Source organism: Mustela erminea, chromosome 7 (assembly GCF_009829155.1).
Source record: "Mustela erminea isolate mMusErm1 chromosome 7, mMusErm1.Pri, whole genome shotgun sequence".
NCBI classification, from domain to species: Eukaryota; Metazoa; Chordata; class Mammalia; order Carnivora; family Mustelidae; genus Mustela; species Mustela erminea.
The window spans coordinates 81827213-81853297 of NC_045620.1; the positions used below are offsets into that span (position 1 = coordinate 81827213).

The 26085-nt window shown below is 39.4% G+C and overlaps 1 protein-coding gene across 2 annotated transcripts in view; it reads left to right on the top strand.

Moving 5' to 3' along the window:
• Positions 1-9053: 9053 nt before the first annotated feature.
• EHBP1 (EH domain binding protein 1) overlaps positions 9054-26085 on the top strand; it is a 367874-nt gene continuing 350842 nt past the window's right edge. The window contains exon 1 of one of the 2 annotated variants that reach the window (XM_032353634.1): positions 9054-9276. The gene's annotated coding sequence lies outside the window, so the exon portion shown is untranslated. The remainder of the gene's footprint in view (positions 9277-26085) is intronic. The other variant, XM_032353639.1, reaches the window with a different exon arrangement.

Here is a 26085-nt window from a genome sequence, read left to right on the forward strand (position 1 = left end):
TTTGCTTGTTAGGGTTTATAGCATGAAGTTGATAAAGTTGTCTGAAGCATTGAGGCCATTTGCCTTATTTGAAACTTTCTGCTATAGGGTTTTACGTTGTGGCTAATTTTAGTAAATCTTTTTATTTTTAATCCTAAAATGCTGTGACAAGGAAGAACCTTCTGCTTATGGTTTCTTGATCATTTTCTTTTTGGTCTTCTTCCCACTGTGTTCAAGAAGCTGGTGCTCACGCACCTTCTGCTCCCTTCTTCCTTGCTGTGTAATGCTGCTGGGGCAAAGAGCTCTCAAAAGTGATGCCCTGGAAAATGTAGTTGGGGTTTTACATATTGTATTCAGTAAATACTTTTTTAAAAATTATGTTTAAAGATTTTATTTATTTGACAGAGAAAGAGCACAATCAGGGGGAGTGGCAGGCAGAAGGAGAGGGAGAAGCAGGCTCTCTGTGGAGCAGGGAGCCCAATGTGGGGCTCGATCCCAGGATCCCAGGACCATGACTTGACCCGAAGGCAGACACTTATCTGACTAAGCCACCCAGGCACCCTGTTTTCAGTAAACACTTACTAGAGCTCTGAAGAGTTACTCTGGGGCTCCATTTTTTAAATTTTAGGCCAGGACAGTGGAGATTGTCATGTGAGACTCTCAATCTATTACATTATGGAAAGTACTGTAACAAGTTCTGATGGTTTGTATTAAGTGCTACCTTCCTTTAATTGTGACTCTTAGAAAGAAAGCACAGTATGTACAGTGGATCCTTGGGCAATACCAGGGCTGGGGAGACAAACCTCCATGCAGTCAAAAATTCAGGTATAACTCCTGACTCTCCAAAAACGTAACTACTAATAGCCTACTGTCGACCAGAAGCCCTACTAATAACATAAAGGATTAATACATATTTTGTATATTATATATATTATATATTTTATATACTACATTCTTATAATGAAGTACCTAGAGAAAAGAAAATGTTACTAAAATCATAAGGAAAAGAAAATACATTTACAGTACTGTACTATGAAAAATCCACGTACAGGTGGACCTGTGTAGTTCAAACCCATTGTTGTTCAAGTGTCAACTGTATAAATCATGTTTTCTCTATCTGATGCAACAATTCAGCATGTTACAGGGAGCTTATCAGTCTCTGGGGAGTCTCCTTTGATTTCTCACTAAGGCATGCTAGAATGAAACACAACTGTTACTCTGACCTTTGTTTAATTTGGGATTTCAGAATAAGAGCAAATGTCTTATTTTTGTCTGCCGAGGGTTCCAAGTGTTTAACAGTGTTAAAAGTTTTCTATAGCACTTTTGAAAGCTCAAATTTCACAACATCCAGGTCTTTTCTTTTGAATCCTGGTGAGAAACAGACTAAGGAACTCCTCATATAAGCCAGGTCTCACCCCCGACCTCTCTCTCTCTCCTCAGCACACTTTAACAACTGTTTGAAATCGCTGGTGGCCTATATTTCCGATCTCTTTGGACTAAATATATGCCGTTGTCCTTCACAGTCAAATATAACTTCTAGAAGGATTTCTGTTTATGGGGCTTGTACTCACAAAGAGTAACCAGCCCGAGGTCCAGTCCTGAGGTTGGTACACTCGCTGCTCCAGACCCAGCAGATGCTGACTCTGAGAGCTGCTTTTGTCTTTCTGCTTCTACACTCCCACTCTGTACACTGTGACACCTTCCTCTTCCCTCTTTCAGGGCTTAGAAGCAGGGACTGGAACTTACATCAGTGACTAGACACTCTCATGTGACCATTCTCAAAAGACAGTACATGGTCTAGTGACTGGATTGGTACTGGTTGGTCATGAGTTTTCTCAGATCTGTTTTCTGATACCAAACAAAATAAGTTCCATAAATATAGAGAACTTGCATTTCATGTTTACCACTGTACCCCATCATGTAGAAAAATTCCCAGCGCATATTACTTAATAAATATTGGACCAATAACTAAACAAAAGGGTAAGTGCATATACAGATGGGATGAGTTTTTCCTGAAGCTGAATGTATTCATTTTCAGAACTTCTAATATGTTCTTACTTTTTCCCTTTATAATGTGTTTCTTTTGTAAAAATTATTATATCAGGTAAAAGTGTTATTAGGGAGATTTTAGGCAAAAGGGAAATATTAAGCAATGTGGTATCATTTCCCAAAATTCCTTCACTCGTCCATTAAACTCAATCTGGAAGTCACTCCCCCAAAGCGTGTTCTTTCTCACTGTTGCCTTGTCTCTTGTGATATTATCCTCTTCTTCATAAAAGTTGCCTCAGAAGAGTTAACAAAAGGTTAATTTACATGAATCAAGGTCAAAACCATAATTCAGATTCAGGCTCACCAGGTTGTAGAGCAGCCACTTAGTTGAAGGCCCTGTACCATGTGCCTTCACATGTTCTCCTGCTTGCATTCCAAGATTAGAGTTATTAGTATTTCTCTTTTACAGATGGGGTGACAAGTGGGCTAGATTTTGGGAGGTCCACATCCTCCCCCAGATCCAGAGGGGTGAGGAGGTCCAAAAGAGGTGAATGGAAGATGTGGGACTAAATGGTGCTTTGCCAAGCAAGGGTGATTTGGTTGGGAATAGAATGGCTTTGTGATAAGAGTAAGATGAGAAGGAAGAGTGAGCACAGTGTAGTCTGGAACAGAGTCCAGACTGACCTAAATGGAAAGCAAGCAGTAGATAGGAAGATTGTAGAGGCCCAGATTGCCCAAGACCATCATTTTGCAAGCATGAAGCTTCAAAAGGGGGTATGTTCCAAAGTTTGCTAGCTTCTCAGATTACTCTTCAGTCAGTCAATGCCCTGAAAGACATATTTGCCTCTGAATTTGTTTACTTGACTATTTTTGGCTTCGCCTACTGTTGTTTAGGAAGATGAGTGTGCTCTTAACTGCTGGTCCTGTTTTCCTATAAGAAAGAGTCTCTTCAGACCTTAGTACACAAGCTTGTAGGTCTCTAAACATAATCAGTCAATAACCCTGCTGCCAAGTGGGTACAGCATTCCAAGTTGTCTATAAGAACTCAGACTATTGAGTTAGCAATGTCCAAGAAAAGCTGAAGCCCAGCCTATTTCAAGTGTCTAGCCCCATTAATGTACCGGTAAGCTAAGTGTAAAAATTGTATGACATTAATCTTATTATAAAGGTTTACTTTTTCCAGTCGTGGGAGAACATCTAAGAACATGTGTGCCATTGTTAACTCTGAGTCATCTCATTTGAAGAGTGAAAAACTGATAAACTTGAAAATATGCATATATGTAAAGCACCTTGTTCAATGACAGGTGGTAGATGTTTAATAGATCATAACCACAGTGGATTCTCATTGTTTGTGGGTTCTGTATCTGTAAAGTCACCTACTTCCTAAAATTTATGTGTAACCCCCAAATCAGTACTCATAGCACTTTCATAGTCATTCGTGGACATGGGCAGAGCAGTGAAAAATTTGAGTCTCCTCATATACACATTCCCAGCTGAAGTTGGACAAAGTAACACTATTTTTGTTTCAGTTTCCATTCTATAAACAAAAATTTCTTTTTGTCATCTATTTGGTGCCACATTTTCCACATTTTTGTGCTTTTTTATTGATGATTTTGTTATTTAAAATGACTCCCAAGTGCAGTGCTGGAGTGTTTTCCAGGTTTCCTACATGCAAGAAGCATCTTTTAGAGAATTATGTGTGTTAGATAAACTTTATTAAGATATAAGTTTCAGTGTTGTTGGCTATGAATTCAATGTTCATAAATGCATAATACGTATTCAATAAGGAAATAAAGTGTCTTTAAACAGAAACATACATAAAACAAAGTTATATATTAATCAGTTGATGAAAATGTGACCACAGGCTCACAAGTACCTAACCCTGCATTTTCTCTAGGAACGATGGTTTCATATTTGCTCATCAGTGTTCCCAGGGACTTTGCACACAAATAATGAGAACCTACTGCATTTATTATTGTAGTCATTCAAGAACGATGTGGTTGCTGCCTAAACCCAATCTAGTAAGAATGCCAGTGATTTTGCTAAATTATATCAGATTCCACTCTTTCCTCTGCTTCTACCTTACCAAGATTCTCAAAGTGGTATCTCTTCATGGTCCCCATTCAATGCAACGTCATTTCAGTTCTTGAGCCAATCTTGTCTAGGTTAATAATCCCTGATTCATTTGTTAAGCATGGCGTAATCTCCATCTTCTAATCTGGTCAGACCTGGATACCCACTGGAGTGACTAATTTCTCAGGCTGACCCCTCAAGTTGACTTCACAACCCATCATCCTGGAATTCTGTGTCCAAGGATGAGGCCTGAGTGTCTAGATCACCACCAAATCCCATTACCTCCACATGTCCTACAAATGAAGATCTACTATGTGACAGGTACCTACCCAGTTAATCTTTTACCCTCACGGGGAGACCCATAAAGAGATGTAATATAATGTAGCCAATGATATGTAGAAGATCCTGTGGGAGTGTGGTGGAGAAAGAGTAAATCCAGCAGGAAACCTTCTCAGAAAAGTGATATTAGAACCTAGTCTTGAGGAATAAGGAGTAGTCAGGCAAAGAAAAGCATGAAGGTTGTATAAAGATATTTTGGATTGGGATGCCTGGGTGGCTCAGTCAGTTAAGTGTCAAACTCTTGGTTTTGGCTCAGGTCTTGATCTCAGAGTTGTGAGTTCAAGTCCCATACTGGGCTCCACAAATAGCCTACTTTAAAAATATATATATTTTTGATAAATGGAACAGCATAAGTGAAACAAAGAAGTATTAGAAAGCATGGATTATTCTGAAAATCACAAACATTTAAGTATTGCTAGTTATAAAGCATAAAGAGAAGAGACACAGGAGATTTGTCATGTTACCAGCCTTTATTCATCCTATCAGTGTAGCTCAAATACAAGACTGAATTTGAGTTCTACAAAGACCATTCTGATATCTTTTTGGAGGATGAGTCTGAGGGATACCAACCTGGAGACAGGAAGACATTTTTAAAGTTCCTGATAGTTCCTGTGGGAGATAGTGAGGTCTTGAGCTAGAGCAAAGGGACTGGAAGGCAGAGACACAGGTGTAGTCAAATCAGCTGGCCTCAGTGACTGTATTGGTCAGGATATGATAGATCATGCTATGGTAACAAATGACCCTCCTCCATCTTGGAGGGTTATCATGAAAGTTTTTTTATTTCTCTGTCATGCAGCTAGCCAGCCTTCTTGGACTTGGTGACACTGCCATCTCAAGACAAAAGCTCTGCATTCATCACAACAAAAGAAGAGGGATGTTTCAGGTAAAGAGGGCTGAGAAAGCTTTTCACTACCTTAGCCTAGAAATAAGATGTGAATTTTTACTTATGTCTCATTGGCCCCTACTAGTCATATGGCTGCACATAACTAGAATAGGATGGGAAGTATCATCTCTTAAATGCCCGGAAAGAAAAGAAGAATTGGATATTGGTGAATACTGGTGATGTTTACCACAGTCAAGGTCATGGTAGCATAGAGATGGTATAGCCAGTGTAGTGAAACATGCACATGGCAGATGGACAGGTGAAAGTTTATGATAAACTTCAGGTTTTTAGTTTGGGAAAACAGAGAGTGATGGTGCCAGCCCATGTGACAGGGAAGGCTGCTTCAACACCATAGCTGAGGGTGAAATAATAGTTTTTGGATACATGAGATATCCCTAGGGTAAGCATTGTATCCAGAGATAAAAAACAAAAGATAGAGTGGGGCAAAAGGTAGTGTTGGGCAAAGCTGAAGGCAATTACAGTGTTTGGGCTTAGCATGGGCTAAGGCCATAACCATAAGAGAGCTTGCTACCTCATTTAGACTCTGCTTTAGACACTTCCCCCAAGTTTAAACTCTCATGTAGGACAGTTCCTCCAAACCCCATCCTGACTCCTTCACAGAGGGCACTGCCTGATGCTTGTTCACAAGCCTTCCTGCCACCTAAGAAAACTGTGGTCCAGCTTGCCTCAGGCCATACCCTTACGAATTTAAGAAGGACAATAAAGGCAGTGGTCTGGCATTTTTCTTTGTCCCCCAAAATATTTACTACCAATAAAGGATGAAATTTCTTTGAGATCCTAGAGTGAGAGGTGGATGGCATTATACAGGAACCAGCATGGAAACAATAAGGCCATCAGTGGAGAGGTAAGCTTGCTCCCCATGGGACATGGGACTCCGTGTCCAGAGATCGTGGTTGATATTACAGGGGACCAAGCCGAGGGAAGAAAGAATTGTCAGGAACCTCACAGAGACTTCAGGAAATAGGCCAACAGCCATCCGCAAGCCCCCTGTACCAGGAGGAGACTAAAAATTCACATTTGCGTCTTATAGAAGGACACGACAGATCCACAGTAACTGTAGGAATCAAGATTTGGGGTTCAGGAAAGTGGAGCAGAACTCCAGCTTCAGGAACACCAAGGGTCAGAGTTAGGTTGCAGACCCACCTTGTTCTAGGAATTCTGGCCCGAGTAAGGCAAGAACTAAGAAGGGACAGTCTTCCCTCCTTCCCTCTGTCCTGGGGACAGAGGACTGAAGAAAGGCTGGGTAGAAGCAAAGCAGCAAGCCAGGGGAACCCGGATAAGGGCATGGGCAGCAGGACTTCTCCAACACAGGTTAAACTTTGAGACCCAAGCATAAGGGAATCAAGTAGGCATTCTGGCTGCCTCAGGGGCTCCTCAAGGCTCCTCCTGACAGAATCCCTGAAGCCCTGGAGCCTCTCTATGACTTCTTATGGTGCCTTCTTCCAAGCTCCCACTGGAAGTTGGGTGAGAGCAGCTACATGGGTTAAATAGAGTCAGTATGCTTGGGAAGGTGGGAGGGAGGCAGCCTGCTGTGACTAAAAAAAAAATGGGGCTAGGGATGCAGTGTAGACAAGAGCTAAGAGGAGACTTGGGTTAACTATCAAAGCTGATACTCTATTACTTGTTTTAAAAAGATGACTATATCGGCACGCCTGGGTGGCTCAGTAGGTTAAGCATCTGTCTTCCACTCAGGTCATGATCTTAGGATCCTGGGATCAAGCCCTGCATGGGGTTCCCTGCTCAATGGGGAGTCTGCTTCTCCCTCTTCCTCTGCCCTTCCCCCTGCTTGTGTGCACACTCACTCTCTCTCAAATAAGTAAGATAAAATAAAATAATATAAAATGAAGTATGACTATATTTATAAATCATCCCTAGGGTACTCAAATTCACACTATTGCTTAATGCAATTAAAAAGAAGTAACACTCTAGGATTTTTTCTCTTGTTTATCCCGCTTGGAATATATCAGTTGGAGAAACTGTCTGGATTTTACTGATTGCATTTGTACGTTATTGTTTCAAATATGCCTCTTGTAAATTGTATCTAGACATTTAGCTCTAGATACCTGATCAAATTCAGGGTTGATACTGAGGGAGAAAGCTACTCCACAGGTGGTTTGTGGACCTTCTTCAGAAGGCACATGTGTTTGTTTTTTTCCAGTTTTATTAAGATGTAATTGGCAAATAAAATTGTTTTGTAATATAAAAAATTACTGAAACCAATAAAAAAAGAAGTAACAAATATGAAAATACATTGTGTATTGTAACGCTGAATAAAGGCAGGATATTGAAACTGCTTAGAAGCTAGTCACTTCTAGGGGTGCCTGGTTGGCTCAGTCAGTTAAGTGCCTGGCTCTTGATTTCAGCTCAGGTCTGATGTCCCAGTCATACTGAGCCCTAGGTCGAGCCCTGCCCCGTGCTCAGTGCAGAGTCTGCTTGCCCTTCTCCCTGTGCTTCCCATGCCCACCCCCCTTTCTCTCTCTCTATCAAATAAATAAATAAATAGAAATAAAGCTAGTCATATAAAAATAGACTTTATAGCCCAAATATATGGATGGGTGCTGTAGCAAGTGTTTTATATATATTATTTTATTCAATCCTCCCCTTGACTGTAAGAGGGTAGGTACTATTATTATTTGTGTTTTATAGATGAGGAAACCCAAGCTCATGGAGTATCTAATGCAGGTCTCACAGCTAACTGGTAAGCAGCAGAGCCTGTGGTCAAGCCCATGCCTGTGTTGATTCCAAAGACAGTACTTCCCTCAAACTAAGAACACCACGGCGTCTTTGTTAAACATGTCCGCTGGGCTGTCTTTACTCCTTGTCTGCAGAGGTTAGTTCTGCAACACCAGCTCTTGTCTCTACTGTCAGCCAGAGAGCAGCCTCCGGGGATGCTGAGGCTGGTTCTGGAGGAGGGCTTCTTCCCCCACAGCAAGCTGCACAATGGCCAAGCTCTGGGCCTTATCTGGCAGCCCTCACATTCCTGCTTAGCGCCCCAAGCAGGACACATTCCTGACTGGGTGGAGGGAAGAATTCCTAGCATTCTTCAGCCGGTCCTCTGTCCTTGCAGGAGCTCCTAATCTTGGCGGGGGGTGGGGGGTGGGGGTGGGGTGGGGTGGTAAGAGGGGAAATAAAACCCCAAAAACCCAAACTTCATTTCTAACGTTCAGAATTACTCTGAATTACGTCCTACTCTCCAAACCAGGAGAAGGGAGGAACAAAGGGCTGGAGGGAGATTCAGGACTATTGAGACATGTACTTTTCTTTATAACATGTTTCAGGATTGTGGAATCAGGAATTCACTCTCTCTCAATAGTCTCTAGGGTCTGTGAGGGCCTTGCATTTGTCCTTCATGGTTGACAGACAGTCTATATTGTTTGTCATTCTTAAACATCATAGCATCTTAATATTAGTTATACTTTTAAAATAGAACAATCCAGATATTTGAACATTACCTCTCTGCCATGATAACACCTATTACTTTTATAAATAAATTTATATTATACTATGCTTTACCACTTACATTATCTCATTTGATCTGCATAAGAAATCTGTGAGATTGATAGTTTTATTTCCATTTGATAGAGGAGACATCTAATCTGAGAAGTGAGGTAACTTGCGTGCTGCCAAACAGTTGCCAAGGCAGAGGTGGCCTGTGACCAAATTTCCTGACTTCCCTCTACCATGTTTCACTCAAGGCCTCCCATTATGTCCTCACAGATGCTACCAGGTGGTAACTGGGAGTCTACCCAGTTAGTGGGTAACATCTGATTCTCCTTCCCAGTGAGAAACTGGGGGTTTAGGGTTCAGGGGGCTGGCTAAGGCCCAAGGTCAGAATGTCCTTGTGGCTGTGGAGTATGAAACAAGAAAAGCGATCCAGCATCTTGAGAAGCTGAGTCAAAAAGCCAAGCCAACCACCTAAGCAATGATTTTCAAGGTATGGACTCTAGCCAGCTGGTAGGCCACAAGCATGTTCCACAAACTGATCCCCAAATGTAAGTCTTCTTTGGATCTTACTAGCAAATGGCCCTTGATACCCTACATTTTCTGTGTGTGTGTGTGTGTGTGTGTGTGTCTAAAGTCTACTTACTAATAACTGCTGAATTGTCAAGAGTTGGTAGTATTTGGTATTCATAAATAAAAATTTAGCACATAAGTAAAGTTTACTGAGGGCTTAACTAAATATTCACCTTCCTGCCAGGCAACACTTGGCAATATTTGCAAACTCCCACTATAAACATGCATGGGCAGTCTGTTGAAGTATCCTCAGTTTGGGAAGATTGTTTTGTTATTAGTATCAGTACTCTATTGAGTTGCTTGTTCTTTCCTGTGGTTACTATTCCTGCTTTTTAATTATAAATTACCCTTCTTTACCTTCATCATCATCTACTGTGTCTGAGGTGTACTGTTCGATTAACCCTATGGTAGGATACTGATATCTATGTAGATCAACACGATTTATGACCTATAACAAAACATTAACACAAATATGGATTGTAGTACACACAAAAGTCATCCATATAGATATTGCTAATGCAGATAGTCATACAATCTGAATAAAATGTGTCTGCCCAGGAACAGTTTGTTGCTATCAGAGAATTCTTTGAAAAGTAGGAAAGACTGGAGTGTGTGCATCTTGGAGCCTTTTGCCTCATGTAGGTGGGCCTCAGTCAAATGGTCTTGAGAATCACTGGGTGGCCAGGGAGAACTTGGGTTCTTTATAGTGGGATGGGAAGAACTACAGAGACCAGAAGAAAGTGAACATTGGAAGGGAGCCTAGGAGGCAGAAATTGGAGAGATTGAAGAAATTATGCCTCCAGTGTCTTTTAATGTCTTGGCCTCAGCATGGATGTGGAAGGAACAGTTAAAAGTGAACGTGTCCCCAGGATGCCCTGTACGGTAGTCTGGTTTGGGCACTGTGCAAACGTGGCCTGCCAGGACAGGTGGAGGCTGAAATGCAGCTGTTCATTACTGACTGTGAACCTCCAGTGCCAATGAAGAGAAATCTTTCTGTAATTTGCCTCTACAGAATGACTTTTAGTAAACAATTTAAAAGTGCCCCTATGTGCAAATTATGGTCTTTGAGATAGTCCAGGAAGTTCTGGAATACTCTTTTTCCAGGTCACTGGAAAACCACAGGACCACTGAAGGTGGTCACTTTTGTGCCCAACCAGGGAAGATGGCTGAGTAACCTAAGGATATTGAACAGGCATTCAAGTTAGGCTTGAAACTTAGAGAGGAGTCCAATAATGTGCTTACATTTTGGCAAAGTCAAAACATGAGAAATAAAGAGCCTAGATACAAAATAAGATCTTTCTTCAGTTTTTTGAAATGCCACCAAGAAAAGCCTTCCAATACTGCAAAACAAAAGCCATTTAAAGATTTTTTTTTTTAATTTATTTGAGAGGATGAGCATGAGAAGGGGGAGGGTCAGAGGGAGAAGCAGACTTCCTGTCGAGCAGGTGGGTGTGTGATGGGGACTCTATCCTGGGACTCTGGGATCATGACCTGAGCCAAAGGCAGTCACTCAACCAACTGAGCCACCCAGGCACCCAACAAAAGCCATTTAAAAGGAAGAACCCATGGAGAGATGTCTTCTTATCCTGAGAATCTTTGAGTTTGAATTCAGACAAAAGGAAATCATCTGGTTATTATTAAGAACTAAAAATTCCTTAAATGACGCAGGCCAAAATAGAGCCAACCTCTTCAAAAAGCAGTTCTAAATCTGTCCTGCCATATAATTTCATGAATACTTTATTATAAGCTTTACACCACTGTTAATCATTGTATGTATCCCATTTCATAAAGTGATAATTGTCTTCAAGTAAAACTTAGTGAATAGTAAGATATCATTAAAGGTAAGGATGTAAAATAGTGTTTAGTTGGGCTCCTGCATGTTATTCATCTTGGTTTCTTACCTAGTAACTATTGAAAGAGATAAGCTGACATTGCCCGATTTCACAAACACATCTTGGTGACTGAGTTGCCATATTCCTTTCAGAATTCTCATTTCAGAATTCCAGTGGTAGTGCCAATGGTTACCTTTATTTGATTTACCCTGGTAACTGAGTGGCTATTTATTTGGTATGAATAAAACTGAAGGTTATCCCATGTCTCTGGCACACTAGTCATGATCTTACAGGACTGTGCGGTTGCGAAATTCCCCTGAGAGGTTGTTGGATTATACAAGACCCATTATTACTTTTTTTTTTTTTTTTTTTTTTTTTTTACCAACCCACAAGAGTCCAAGCCATTGTATTGCTGGAAAAGCAGGGAGAAGCCACAATACATTAAAAAAATAATAATAGACACCCTGAAAACAAAAACCGAAACCAAAAGAAAACAAAAAACCAAAACATGGTTCCCCACCTGTAGTCGGTGGGATTTAAATTTGCAAGGACTATGGTCAAGATACATAACTTGCTCCCTTTAAGCTGTGAGTGGGCAGGACTACAATAATCATTGATTTTCTCAGTTCTCAACTTATGTGTAAGGGCCAAAAGGCATCAAATACAGAAGCTTTGGAGGGTAAAGCTATAAAAGTAAATAAACACATCTTTTCAAAGACCCAGATGAAGAAGGGGAAAATACTGTAAAAGCAATATTTTCTCCCACTTTTTTCCCCTCAAAATTGAATAAGGTGTGTTGCTGTTTCCCCCTTTTGATTCATAACCTGGGGCTAACACTAACAAATAATTAAAACAGTAACTAGCACTGTAGAGTTCATAACATGCATCCATATATGTTAGCTTATTTGAGTTGCAATATAGCCACTATTATTAGATTTCTTTTAATACAGAGAGAATCATGCCTTAGAGAGGCTACCTGACTTCCTTAAAGCAACTCAGCCTGACAAGCACAGCCTGGACTCCAAGACCCTTCATCTGACCCTAAAGCCTATCCTTTGCGTTTTATCAGCATAATCTAAAGCAAATTGTGTCTCTTTTTTATTTGACCTCCCACAATTCACACCAGTTTAATCAATCTCCAAATAATGAAAAAATGACTTAACTCCAACATCAACGTCATACCTATTAGTCAGTTCAGGAACCCAGAAGCCTCTTGTTGGCTTCTGCTGTTTTTACAACCCACGTATGTATGAAAAGTTTGACAATACCATAACCTCTCCCAGAAAACCAAGGTGATATTAACCTGCAGTTCAGTCTAGGGACTTTTTCTTATCTGCTGCAAAATTTACATCACTGTATTAGATACATTAGATTAGATACATTCCTCTATCTAATAAATTTCAGCCGTTGTTAAAATTAGTTTACTTATTCTAGCATTCATATTTTTCCTTTGGATTATTTCTGTTTTCTGTTCCAGGTATTTCTTTACCCCATCTGACCCCAATCAGCTCTCTTAATAATTCAGACTCTTGTCTGAAGATCCTAGTAAGTAACGAGCACCTGGAGGTCTTAGAAAACTTCATGCCTTTTCATTATTGAAAGTGAATGTATATATCTCTACATACACACACACATATACATATATATATATGTGGTACATATATACATATATACATATGTACATATGTACATATATACATATATACATATATATGTACCACATATATATTGTGTGTGTGTGTATATATGTGTTTGTGTATATATATATGTATATATGTATTAGAAATTTCTCAACAGTAATGAAAGACTTAAAACAGACCTTTAATACAAAGTATAAAAGTTGTATTGACAAAAACATTTTAAAAAAATAGAATGGTATTGGCCAGTAGCATATACAGGGTTTTGGATTGTTGAATTATATAACAACTTGATTTCAAGGTTGAATCTCAAACATCACCAGCGAAGTGTGTTGTGCGAAATGTCTAAAGGTCTGGAGCTAAAACCACAGCTAAACTGAGTCCTGGGCTATATTTTAGTTTTGGCAGATACAAGAGGCAAGGGGACAAGGCATGCTTCATCTGAGCATTTGTTCAAAGCACACCGAGCATAGTAATCCCCCTCCCACCACAAATTACTGTCTTCCATTGTTTCCCTCCAAATTCAAGTAAAAGAACTTGAGGAAATTTTTGTCCCCAAATGTTGAGGGATTAGTCCTTCTATGTTTTTTTTTTTATTAACCAAAGAGGAATCTTAAGCGTAAAAATCTTCCAGCCTTGTGTCATCTTCTTTATGAACCCTTTCATTAGGTTAATGAAAGATCATCAGGTGGGACAGGAAAGTTCTGTTCCTAGCTGGAGACTTACTACTATAAAGAGTGCCTGGCACATTGTGCTGCCCATAGGGATTCGGAGTTCCTCCCTTCTCATTTTTAGTGACCCTTGGCTTCAACCTTCAACATCCTTCACCTTGCTCCATATCCCTTTGTTCCTCAAGTTACTGAAGCTGAAGATAAATGAATTACACTGGGACAAAGGAGAAAGGGAAAGGGGGTGGAGCAAGCCTCAGGTTCTATATGGAGAGTCCTACAGATTAGGAGTTTTATTTTGCCTCCTCACTGCTCCCTGTTAGCTTATGACTTAAAATTTATCTTGCTTTTCTTGCGACATTTGGCAAACTGAATTCCCATCAGCAGATTTAGGGGAGGGGGTAGAAAATGAGCACTTAAAAATTATCATTGCTTCCAATACCATCAATGTGTTTGCTGGTTTCAGATCTGGTAGTGCGTAAACCAGGAAGGAGGGGAGTGAAGACTTGGAGTTTAATGAGAGATCACTAGACTCCAGTAGTCAAAAGATCTGGGTTCTTCCAGGTGTGGACTGTTGGGTAGCAGCTGACAGATGAAGCATTCTAAACCTGTACATTCCAGAAAGCTGCTTGCACAGTGGTGCTGGACGGGGGGAGTGTGAGGCTATTTGATGACAAAGGACAATGGCCATACTGAAAACAAAACAGTAGTCTGGAAGTCAAGAATCATGGGACCAGTTATAACCTAACCTTGTAGGGGTGGGGGAGTCATTGGGCTTCACCTTCAAAGTAGGGAGAATAACACATTGCCCAGCTTTCTTGCCAGGGCAGTAGTGAATATAAAATAATATACAATATTTAAAAGCCTGAACACATGTAAGCTAGCATGACTAAAATTGGGCCCTGGTTTAAGTAACTGCTAAGGTGCTTTTTCATAGCACAATCGTGTGCTGTTGACAATCTTGATCTGAAGTCTGACAAATTCATTTGTAGAAAATCTGGCTTTGCCAGGAACATTGACAGGCCATTCATAACCAAATTTTTTGTGCTTAAGTGCTACATAAAATAGTACTTCTACATAAATACATAAAATAGCTAGAAAAACATAAGATACTGAAAAGTGTTTTTTTCCCCCCTTATTAGTTTGCACCTGGAAGGAAATACCTAGGCTCTGAATGAATAGTAGTGGGATGCTGGGAAGACTGTATCATGTCACAAGAGGGAATTAGAGGACAGGAAGTTAGGGTAGCACCTCAGTGAACTTTGGCCAGAATAAGGAAAAGGTGAAGCACCTGGGTATATTTATCCCCGAGAAAAAAATGTTATGGGACGAACACGAATGCTGCCAAATATTGGAAGGGCTGTTGCAGAGGAGATGATTAGATACTCTGTTCCATAAGACAGATTACTGAACACAAAATGAAAATGTTGATTTGAATGATCTCTGAGTTCTCTTAAACAAAATTCTGGCATTCCAAAGTTACAAGGAGAGAAGCTATGGCTCAGGACAAGAGAATACTTTCCATAAATAAGAGTTCTCCTTCAATGGGCAGAGACACCCAATCTTGGAGATAATCTGACATTCAGAAGGAGTCTGGATTGCCATTTAAGAAGGAAGTGGAGGGAGTGCTTACATTCTGAGTAAGCTGAACTCCGTGACAGTGTGGCCTCTCAAATTCTAGGATATTTTGATTCTTAAGTAGGATGTGTCACAGAAAATGCTAAATAAGGGGCCTATGTGTCCTTCATTGTCAGTGGGGTAGATACTGTCTAGGTCGTGATTGTTGTCATTCTCCTTTTCTCCCGGGCATTGAAATTGCTAAAAAGCAGATTTTCCAGCGCATTTGAATTAATAGTCTTATTTTCTACTTTATTTGGGTTTTTTGATTGTTGTTCATTGTAAACAACTGTGAATAGTTGTTTTTATAGCAACTACGGAACCAAAGCCACATCCAAGCTTGCACCAAGAAAATCCTATACTCAGCCTGGAATGAAGATGTCATTGGACTCTGTTTTGCAGATAGCATGTGATGAACTGATTGACAAAGTCTAGAAATAAATCAAGATCATCCTGATGTTTAGAAATCTGACAGACAGATGGTACCAGCACATTTCAAGCTCTTAACTAGGTCATAGCCTTATAATGAGTTATGATGTATTCTGACCTTCTGGGCAACTCTCCTGCCTGCCTCTAGGACAACGCATTGCTGGATTTGAGGGAACGAGTTCATCATCAATAACTAGAAATTCTACAACTGGAAGAATAAGATTAACGATTGCAAATTTACTGAATACCTTATTAGTCCTTAAGTGAAGTTCATCCCAACAGTTATGAGGAAGCTAAACATGTAGATGCCATGCACAAGAACAAGAATAACTGTTGTACACTATGCAGATAGAAGAAGAAGAAGACAGAAAGCCAGAAGAAACAATGGATATATTGGAACACCTTCAGCTGCAAATGCCAGAAAACCCGCCTCAAAATGGCTTTAGCAAACTAAATTTATTGACTTACATAAATGAAAAGCTCAATCATGACTGGACTCAAGGATGCAGATGATGTCCACACAACATTTACACCCCACATCCCCTTGATCCCTCTCTCTCTCTCTCTCTCTCTTTCTCTCTCAGCTTCATTCTCAGTAGATTCCTTTCACTTGATGGCCCCTAGAAACTTCAGACTTAAGTTCTTCCCAGCTCCAAGTCAAATACAGAGAGCACCTCTTTCTTTCCCAGCATTTTCAGCACCAGGCCCTAAACTGAGTTTCATTGGTTTGGCTTTGGTCATGTGCACCTTCTTTACTAATGGCAGCAGCCTACGATTGCGTGAATAAGGTCAGCACCTAAACCACAAGGACAGAAAATGAGAGGACCAGGGAAGGAGGAGGAATGAAAGCTGGGCAGCCCAAACCACTGATGTCCATTTGCCTAGAATAGCTTCAAGCAATGTGGTAAGATCACAAACGGCTGAGAAACTTCTAAAGGCTATAGTCCCAGGCAGCTGGAGATCTAGACTTTGCCATTTTATGAATAGAAACTTCAGTCCCACCATCGATAAGGATATAGCAGCTCTAAGAACACCAACGAGCTGTGGGGTTCCAATGGCCTTTAGTCTAAGAGTGTCAGGCACATTTGGCACAAGAAGATCCCATGTTCCCAGAGTAGTCTTATCAGGCACAAGTGCACACACATTGAAACATATCAACAATGGCATTTTAGGAAACAAAGAACAACTCTGTGAGGGTATGTGGGTATGCATAAATGTTCAAATGCAAGTGTCAGTGGTCTTGACGCTGTGTCATTGGGAAGCACTGAGAACAGCACAGAACCAAGCAATGGTCCTGGAAAGTAATCTTTCATGTGGCAATGGGTAAAAAAGAGAGGAGACAATAAGTTAAAACCTGGGCTAGACTCCTCTATGTGAGAGTTGGGGAGGGGGCGGTAATCACTCTTTGGGAAAGAAAGGTAGTATCTTATTGCTTCTGCTTCATTTTGGAGGTGGATGAGTAAGTCTGGACACAGTAAAGCTTTTTTAGCAAGTTGAAACATGTGTTCTCCGGTCAAGGAAGGGAAAGCTGCTATGAGAGAAACAAGGAAAATGCTCTAGTTCTCTGAGGGCTTAAAATGAGCCATTGGGTTTTAGGAGCCATTATTTTGACCTTGAGCACAGGGAAAAGACATTGGCATATGCATCCATTGGAGCAGCTCCTTTTGCCCACTATTACCAAACTTTTAGTTACAGTCAGGTGTGGATATACCTTTAATATGTATTTGTATTCTTAATGATACAGAGAGCATGAAGTGCATCAATGGCTTACAAGGAAAATCATGTTCCTATCTTCCAGCCTCCTTTTCCATGAAGTTCAACAGGGAGGGAGGGAAGGAAGGAAGAAAGGAAGGAAGGAAGGGAGGTAGAGAAAAAGAGAAAAAAAGAGACAGATAAAGAGAGGAAGAGAGAGAAAAGGAAAAAAGTTAGACCGCAAGGAAGGAAGGGAATTCTATATTATTAGTTTGCTAGGGTTGTCCTAACAGAGTACCACAGACAGAGTGGCTTCAACAATGGAAACGAATCATCTCACAATTCTTCAGGTTAGAATTCGAAGATTGGTGTAGACAGTGTCGGTTCCTTGACCTTGAGGAAGAAACTTCCATGCACCTCCCCTGGCTTCAGGTGGTTTGCTGGCAATCTTTGGTACATCTTGCCTTGTAGATGCATCACCCCAATCTGTGCCTTCATCTTCCATGGTGTCCTCCCCATGTGGTTGTCTGTATCCAAACTTCTTCTTTTAAAAAGAATACCAGTCATATTGGATTAGGGCCCATGCTAAGGAGCTCTTCTGAACATTCTCATCAACGACTTTAATTCCAAATAAGGGCACATTCTGAGAGGTACTGGGGTTAGGACTTCAACATATGGATTTTGGAACGTGCACAATTCAACCCATAACAGTCCATAATCCTTCTTAATATTCCAGGAGTTATAAATGGCTGCACACTTTGCTACAATGTTTGAATTCTAGAACTAAATATATGCTTAATACTATGATAGGTGTGTGTGTGGGGGGTGTACTCTTCAGAATTCCCTCTTTCCCATCACGGGGATAATCATGGTGACTAAAGGATAAAAGACTAGATTCTTCCAGCTTGAAAGATTTATCTCTTTTGAAGCAAAAATTGGAGGAAAATCAAAATTCCTTTTGTATAAAGGGACTGATTCTTTGACTTTCCAAGGGATGGGAGAGGAAAACTCTTTGTTTCTTTACTCTCAGTAGGGACAAGAGAATACAGTACTTCTCTTTTCACTCCCCCTCTCTGAAGGGGGGCATGGGAATAGGGTGGGTTAATTCCTAATTTGGCTTTTGAGAGTAATTTTTCCTGTTTCTGATCTGAACCCATTGAACACATGTTGCTGCCAATGCTCACTTGCCCAGTGTGAGCGAGATTTTGTGCTGAACAAAAGGAAGACAGCGCGACATTTAACCACAGTCAAGTCCTCTGTGGGACAGACAGGAATAACATGCATGATTGCAACCCATAAATAATACACCTCATGCCATCTGCATTTTGCTTACTCTTTAAAACAGAGACTGCTATTCCTGGACAAGTCAATGTTAATCCTAGACTCCTAACTTAGGGACCGGTTCTTGCTGGGAGTGGCATTTCCCTTCACCTCTTCCTCTCTCTATATTTCCAGTCCAGCCAAGCATAAATAAGTAGGCAATTTCTACGCTGATCACTGAAGCTCTAAAGATAGGGCACTGAACCCAGTAAATGATGAATACATGCCATATGGAGCTAACGGCAAGTTCGGATGTAAATTATCTCCGTATTGCTCTCTGCATTGCAGATAAAAAGTCCCTTGTGTCATTTCTTTGTACTGAGCTGTGTGTATCTGAAAACAGCTAAAATCACTGAGAAAAGTGGGACATTTAATTTCACCTGAAAAGGACAGGGTATGGCTTGTATTAATGATTAGTGAATGTTTTTAAAACGTTGTTTGATGTTTTGCACAATTTATTTCATTGGAATCTTGTATTTTAAGCAAATGTTTGAATTCTTCTAGCCAGCTGTATTGATAGTGCAGAGCAGTGTACAACAGTTGGAATTGAAAGACCCTGGTTTGGGTTCCTGCACCGAGAGCAATTGCCAACATTTACTGAGTTGCCGGCAACTGTTCTAGGCAGTTTATGTAAGTTATATCATTTACTTTTCACAACAACTTTAGAAGACAGGTCCTATTATTCCCACACTATATATAAGAAAACCATTCAAATAGTTACAAGAAGAGCTGGATTCAAATCCACACTGTCAGCCACAAAGTCTATGTTCTTTGTATTACTCCATGTGACCTCTTGCCTTCTCGCTATTTTGACCTGAAACAGACACAAATACTTTCTTAGTCTCTTTTTCCTTATTCTTAGGGGAATTGAATGAAATATTCTCTAAGATCCTTTCAACTTGTAAACACTCTGTGATCCCTCCCTTTTTTCTTTTCAAAATGTGAGTAAATCTTTTGTTTAAATACTGCCTTCCTTCTTCAAACTCTAAGATAATCCTCTTGTCTTTGGAGGGAGGGGCGTAAATCCTCATTGTGTTAAAGATTAAAGAAATTATAAAGTTTAGAAACTGTTTTGCCTTGGACCCGTCTTCCTGTTGACCTACGTGCAGTCTTCTACTAATGCAAAGGGGCATTGGGAACCCCAGTCTTCTGTGGAAGTCCTGAGAGTCTCAGACAACCTATGGATGAGCTGTGTAAGAGAAAAAAGTGTAAATGTAAGGGTTGCCCCTCTGTGTAGAAGTGTAAACTCTTTAGGAATACAAGTAACCACTTATTATCTACGTAGGTTTCTAGGTTTCTTTAGATTCAATAAAAATACATTTATGACATGGCATATTAACTTCTCATTAAGCTTTCCCAATTTTTTTTAATGGATTTATATGCCAAGCTAAATACAAGAGGCAAGCTGTGTTCTCTGTGAGACCATTTGTAAGCATTCCAACACAAAGAATAGAAATATTACTTTTTTAAAAAATGATTTTATTTATTTGTTAGAGAGAGAGAGAAAGAAAGAGAGCACAGAAGCACGCAGAGTGGCAGCAGAGTCGGAGAGAGAAGCAGGCTCCCTGCCAAGCAAGGAACCCAATGTGGGACTTGATCCCAGGACCCTGGAATCATGACCTGAGCCAAAGACAGTGGCTTAACTGACTGAGCCACCCAGGTGTCCCTAGAAATATTACTTTAAGATACTCCTAGAGATTCCTGGCTGGCTCAGCTGATAGAGCATGTGACTCTTGATTTCTCATTTTGGGTTCATAGTTTACTTAAAAAAAAAAGGTACCCGTGGATGGTATCTGCATGGAATCTGCACAGGACGGCCATGGAAAGATGAAGAGGCAAGAGTGAGTGTGTCCTTGTAAAGCCTCGGGTTGAGAAAGTTCAAGGAAAGATAGCAAGAGTGATCCAGTCCCGAAGTAGTTCTTGCTGAAATTTGCAAATGAATGAACAGTAAGTAGATGACTTCTTTACCAGAGTAAGTATACAAAATACCGGATGTGTCTACTTTTGAAAGAAGAGGAGAGGAATTTTCATTTAAAAAAACTAGACTTTGGAAAAGACTCTTCAGCTTTCTTTTCATTGGAACTTGATCTTCATTAAAGCAGAGAATCATGGTCTAGCAGCAGATTTAAAAAAAAAAATTAATGAACTCTCTCAGGCTCTGATCTTTGGCTTGAGAGATAATTATTAAAGAAAGCAAATTATTAGATGTATAAATTGGATATTTTAGATAGCATGAGTGATCAATACCATCTCTTCTCTTACACTTTGTTAATTTAATCAACAGTTATATGCTATATGCTCCCTTCAGAAGGGACAGAAAAGAAGGAAATCAGCATTTACTGAGTGGTTTTCATATGTCAGACACATTATTTTCTTCATCACTTTGCCTTTTCTCCCACCCAGCCTTCTTCATAAAGTATAAACAACCACTTCTGCAATAGACAAATCAATGTAGAATCTTTTTCTTCATCTTCTCAACTACCTGGAAATTGTGCATTAATTTTCCTTTTTTGTAGAGGAGTGATTCAGGAGAGCATTCAAGTTTCGGAATGACTGTTCTGGCCTTGATTCACTGAGGGCACTTGTTTAAGTATTGAGACGGCTGTTTTCATGCAACCCTAATTAAGGAAGTATGTTTCCCATTTCATCCATCCACACTCATCCATTCATCCAGAAGAGGCCCAGGATTACATGTATGAAACATTTGAAGCCTGTCATTTTTTAATAGTTACTAATTCAGCACAAATATTTTTTAAGATTTGTTTATTTGAGAAAGAGAGAGCACAGGCGTGTGCACAAAACCTGAGCAGGGAGGAGGGGCAGAGGGAGAGGAAGAAGCACACTGCCCACTGAGCATGGAGCCATAGGCAGGGCTCCATTCCAGGATCCCGAGATCATAATTTGAACCGAAGGCAGACATTTAACGAACTGGACCATCCAGGTACCCCAACACAAATATTTAAAAACTTAAACAAACTTTGGGTGCCTGAGTGGCCCAGTTGGTTAAGTGTCTGACTCTTGATTTCGGTTCAGGTCGTGATCTCAGGGTCTTGAGATGGAGGCTCAGGGCTCTGTGCTAGGTGGGGAGTCTGCTTGAGAGTTTCTCTACCTTTCCCTCTGCTCCTCCCCACTCTCTAAAATAAATAAAATCTTTAAAAAAGATTTTTTTTTTAAACTATCAAGGTCTGTAGTCATTTTTATTGAAAAGGACCCTTAACTGCAGTAAAACTCAAGTGAATCTCGTTGATTGAAAGACAGAAGTCTCAGAGCACCTGGCTGGCTCAGTCAGTAGATCACGCAGCTCTTGATCTGAGGTCATGAGTTCCACCCCCATGCTGAGCATAGAGATTGTCTAATAATAATAAAAAAGACAGGAGTCTCAGTGCCTTATCAGTGAGCTGTGGAAATAAATATCTGTAAGTATAACCTCAACACAGAAAATACCAAGTATGACAGAGAAAAAAAGTAGGCTGGTTCAGAATCTATTTTGATTTATCTCCTTGAAGCAAAATTTCTGCTAATAATTTTTTAAAAATGAGAAATATTGTGCTCAATCAGTACAGCATGCAACTCTTGATCTTGGGATCCTGAGTTCAAGTCCCACATTGGGCATAGAGCCCATTTAAAAAAACAAGATAAAAATATTAAAAAAAAAAAAAATACAAGTATGTGTTTTCACGAGCAAAAGGCCAAATCTTCTGGCTATATCATGATTACATTAATAGCAAATCCTGACTAAAATTTTCCTAATGAAACTACTTTATTGTACATTTATCTGTCCTTGCATTCAAAGTATGTTGTAGTCCTTCATGCATGAATGATTAAAGTATACACAGAAAATAATTACAGCTATTAGTAAAATAGCAGTAGATTTTATAACTTTAGGAAGTGAAAAGCAGTTATCAGGATTTTCTAGTAGTATTTCTTCATATGGCAGAATTTAGATACATGTTGTTTTAAAAGTCTACAAAGAAATTGTGCTAGTCTGCTTTTTAATCACACTGATACTGTCTATAAATAATTGAAATTTTAGGGAGACACATCCAGGACTAGATGTACTGTGACAACTTTCAGTAATCTAGAAAATTGTGAAAATAGTCTGCTTACCTGCAACATAGTACTTAAGGAATGGAGCCTCTGGGTCCCTCCTTTGGAGTAGTTTAAAAAGCCCACCTGGGAATGTTGGAGGGCACATATTTTTTAAAAACACGATTTTTGACTTTTGATAATATAATTTGACTGTAAACTTAATTTTTTCTTTTTTTATTGAATTGTATAATTAACATATAACATGAGTTTGTTCTCTGTATCTAAGAGTCTGTTTTCTTGTTTGTCTCTTTTTTACTTTGTTTCTTAAATTCCACTTGAGTGAAATCTTACGGTTTCAGTCTGACTTATTTCATTTCGCATTATACTCTCTAGGTCCATCCATGTTGTCATGCCATCCCTGCTATACAAATGGCATATCCCATTCTTTTTTTTATGGCTGTGCAATATTTATCTATAATTATATCTATATCTATATCTTCTTTATCCATTCATCTATCAGTAGATTCTTAGGTTGCTTCCGTATCTTGGCTATTGTAAATAATGTTGCAATAAACATAGGAATGTATGTATCTTTTTTTTTTTGCATTTATCTTTTTGAATTAGTGTTTCATTTTCTTCTAAATCTTTTTTTTTTTTTTAAGATTTTACTTATTTATTGACACAGAGGGAGAGCAAGCACAAGCAGGGGTAGAGGCAGGCAGAGGGAGAGGGAGAAGCAGGCTCTCCCCTGAGCAGGGAAGCCCAATGTGGGACTCAATCCCAGGACCCTGGGATCATTACCTGAGCTGAAGACAGTTACTTAACCTGCTGAGCCACCCAGGTGCCTATATTATCATTTTCTTTGAATAAATACCCAGTTACTGAAATTATTTGATCGCAGTGTAATGTGGTAATTTCATTGTGGTTTTGATTTGCATTTTCCTTATGATTAATGATGTTGAGCATCTTTTCATCTGCGTTTTGGCCATTTGTGTGTCTTCTTTGGAAAAATGTCTATTCAGGTCCTCTGCCCATTACTTTAATTGGATTATTTGGGTTTTTTGTTGCTGTTGTTTTGGTGTTAGGTTGTATGACTTCTTTATATAGTTTGAGTATTAACTTCCTTATAGGATATAACATTTGCAAATATCTTATCTCATTCAGTAGGTAGATCTTTTTTGTTTTGTTGATGGTTTCCTTTACTGTCCAAAAGCTTTTGTTTTGGAGTGGTCCCAATAGTTATACTTTTGTTTCCCTTGCTTGAGGAGATATTTCTAGAAAAATGTTTCTATCAAAGAAATTACTACCTTTGTTTTCTTATAGGAGTTTTATGGTTTCATGTCTCCATTTAGGTCTTTAATCCATTTTGAGATTATTTTCTATGTGGTGTAAGACAGTGATCCAGTTTCATTCTTTTTCATTTAGCTGTCCAGTTTTCCCAACACCATTTGATAAAGAGATTGTCTTTTCCCCATAGTAAATTCTTGCCACTCTTGCCATAGATGGACTATATTAGAAACTACTTTATATACAATTTGACTATATTGACTATATATAAACTATTGTACACTTATCTGTCCTTGCATTTAAAGTGAGTTGTAGTGCTTCATGCTTGAATGGTAAAAGTATACACAGAAAACGATTACAGGTATTAGTAAAATAGCAGTAGATTTTGTAACTTTAGGAAGTGAAAAGCAGTTATTTATCATATTATCTAGTAGTATTTCTTCATATGGTAGAATTTTTAGGGAGACATGTCCAGGACTAGATGTTCTGTGACAACTTTTAGTAATCTAGAAAATTGTGAAAATAGTCTGGCTTTTAACTAACTGTATATATATATGTGGTCAAGGTTAGGAAACTAGAGTAGACTGAAAAAGAAATTTGATTACCACTGAAAACCTTTCAAAGAAAAGATCCTGCCTTCTTCCTACAAACTAATCAAATTCAAAACCCATAGTGTTTGGAATTTTCTGGCTGACCTCAGCTGAAATGAAAATGCCAGGGAGACGAGGCAGGTGCAGTGATGACAGATTTGTATAGTTCTAGGGTTTTGGGCTATTGTCAACAAACTTTGGAAGATCAAATCAAGAGCCCTTGAATGTCCTTTGATTAATTTAGAAAGAGAATGGATATGCAGAGGGAAGTAACAATCTTTGCCTCCAAATTTTGGCTGGGGTCCAGCAAAACCTAGAACACACACCTCTTAAATCCAAGTGTGGAGTGCTTTCACATTTTAAATTTCTGTGTTAGAATACTATATTTTGCCAAACTCTTCAGTATATTTCGTTGTCTTGGGATGTTTGGTTAAATGTGGCTGCGGAATAATTTAATTCATGAATGCCTCCAGTTAGTGGTCTGTTTCTATATTATTTTTTCTTAATATCTGCTTTATGAGGTTTAAATGACACACCATAAATACTACCTATGGTGTGACTTTTCATCTTTTTTAATTTTTTAAAAAGGTTTATTTACTTATTTGAGAGAGAGAGAGTGCATGAGTTGAAGAAGGAGAGGGAGAGAAAATCTCAAGCCAACTCTCTGCTGAGCATGGAGCCCGTCTGGGGGCTTGATCCTAGGACCCCGAGCACGACTTGAGCTGAAACCAAGAGTTGGATGCTTAATCAACTGTGCCATCCGATTCATTAGGTGGCTTTTTCAAGTGTACAATTCATGGGGCACCTGGCTGGCTCAGTCGGTGGAACACATGACTCTCAGTCTCGGATTGTACTTTTGAGCCCCATACTGGGTGTAGAGGTTACTTAAAAATAAAATCTTAAAAAAAGGGAAGTATACACTTCAGTGCTTTTTAGTGTATTCTCAGAGTTGGCACCCATTACTACTATGCAATTTTAGAGCATTTTCATCACTCCCAAAAGAAACCCTATATTCATTAGCAATCACTTCCCCATTTCTCTCTTCCCCAAACCCCTGGCAATCACTGATCTACTTTCATCGCTGTGGTTTTGCCTATTATGGACATTTCATATAAATGGGATTGTATGTGATCTTTTATGACAGAGCTCTTTATTTAGCTGACTTTAAAGGTTCATCCATGTTGTACCGTCTATCAGTACTTCATTCCTCTTTATGTCTGAATAGCATTCTGTCATATGGATATCCATATCTTGTTTATGCTTCTATCACCTGATGGAATTTGGGTTGTTTCCACTTACGGCTCTTATGAATCAGACTGCTATGAACACTCATGCACAAATTTTTGTTTAGCCCTGAGTTTTCATTTCTGTCTTGTATATATCTCAGAGTGGAATTGCTGAGTTATATGATAGTCCTAGGCTTAATATTTTGAGGAACTACATAACTTTTTTTCCAAAGTGGCTGTTCCTTATTAAGATCCTACCAGCGATGCATCAGGGCTTCCATTTTGCTGCATCCTTACAAGCACTTGTTATTGTCCTTGATTTCAAGTCATCCTCGTGGGTGTGAAGTGGTCTCTCATTATGGTTTTCATTTCCATTACCCTGATGGCAAATGATGTTGAGCATCTTTTCATATGCTTATAATCATTTATGTATCATTTTTAGAGAAATGTCTCTTTAAAT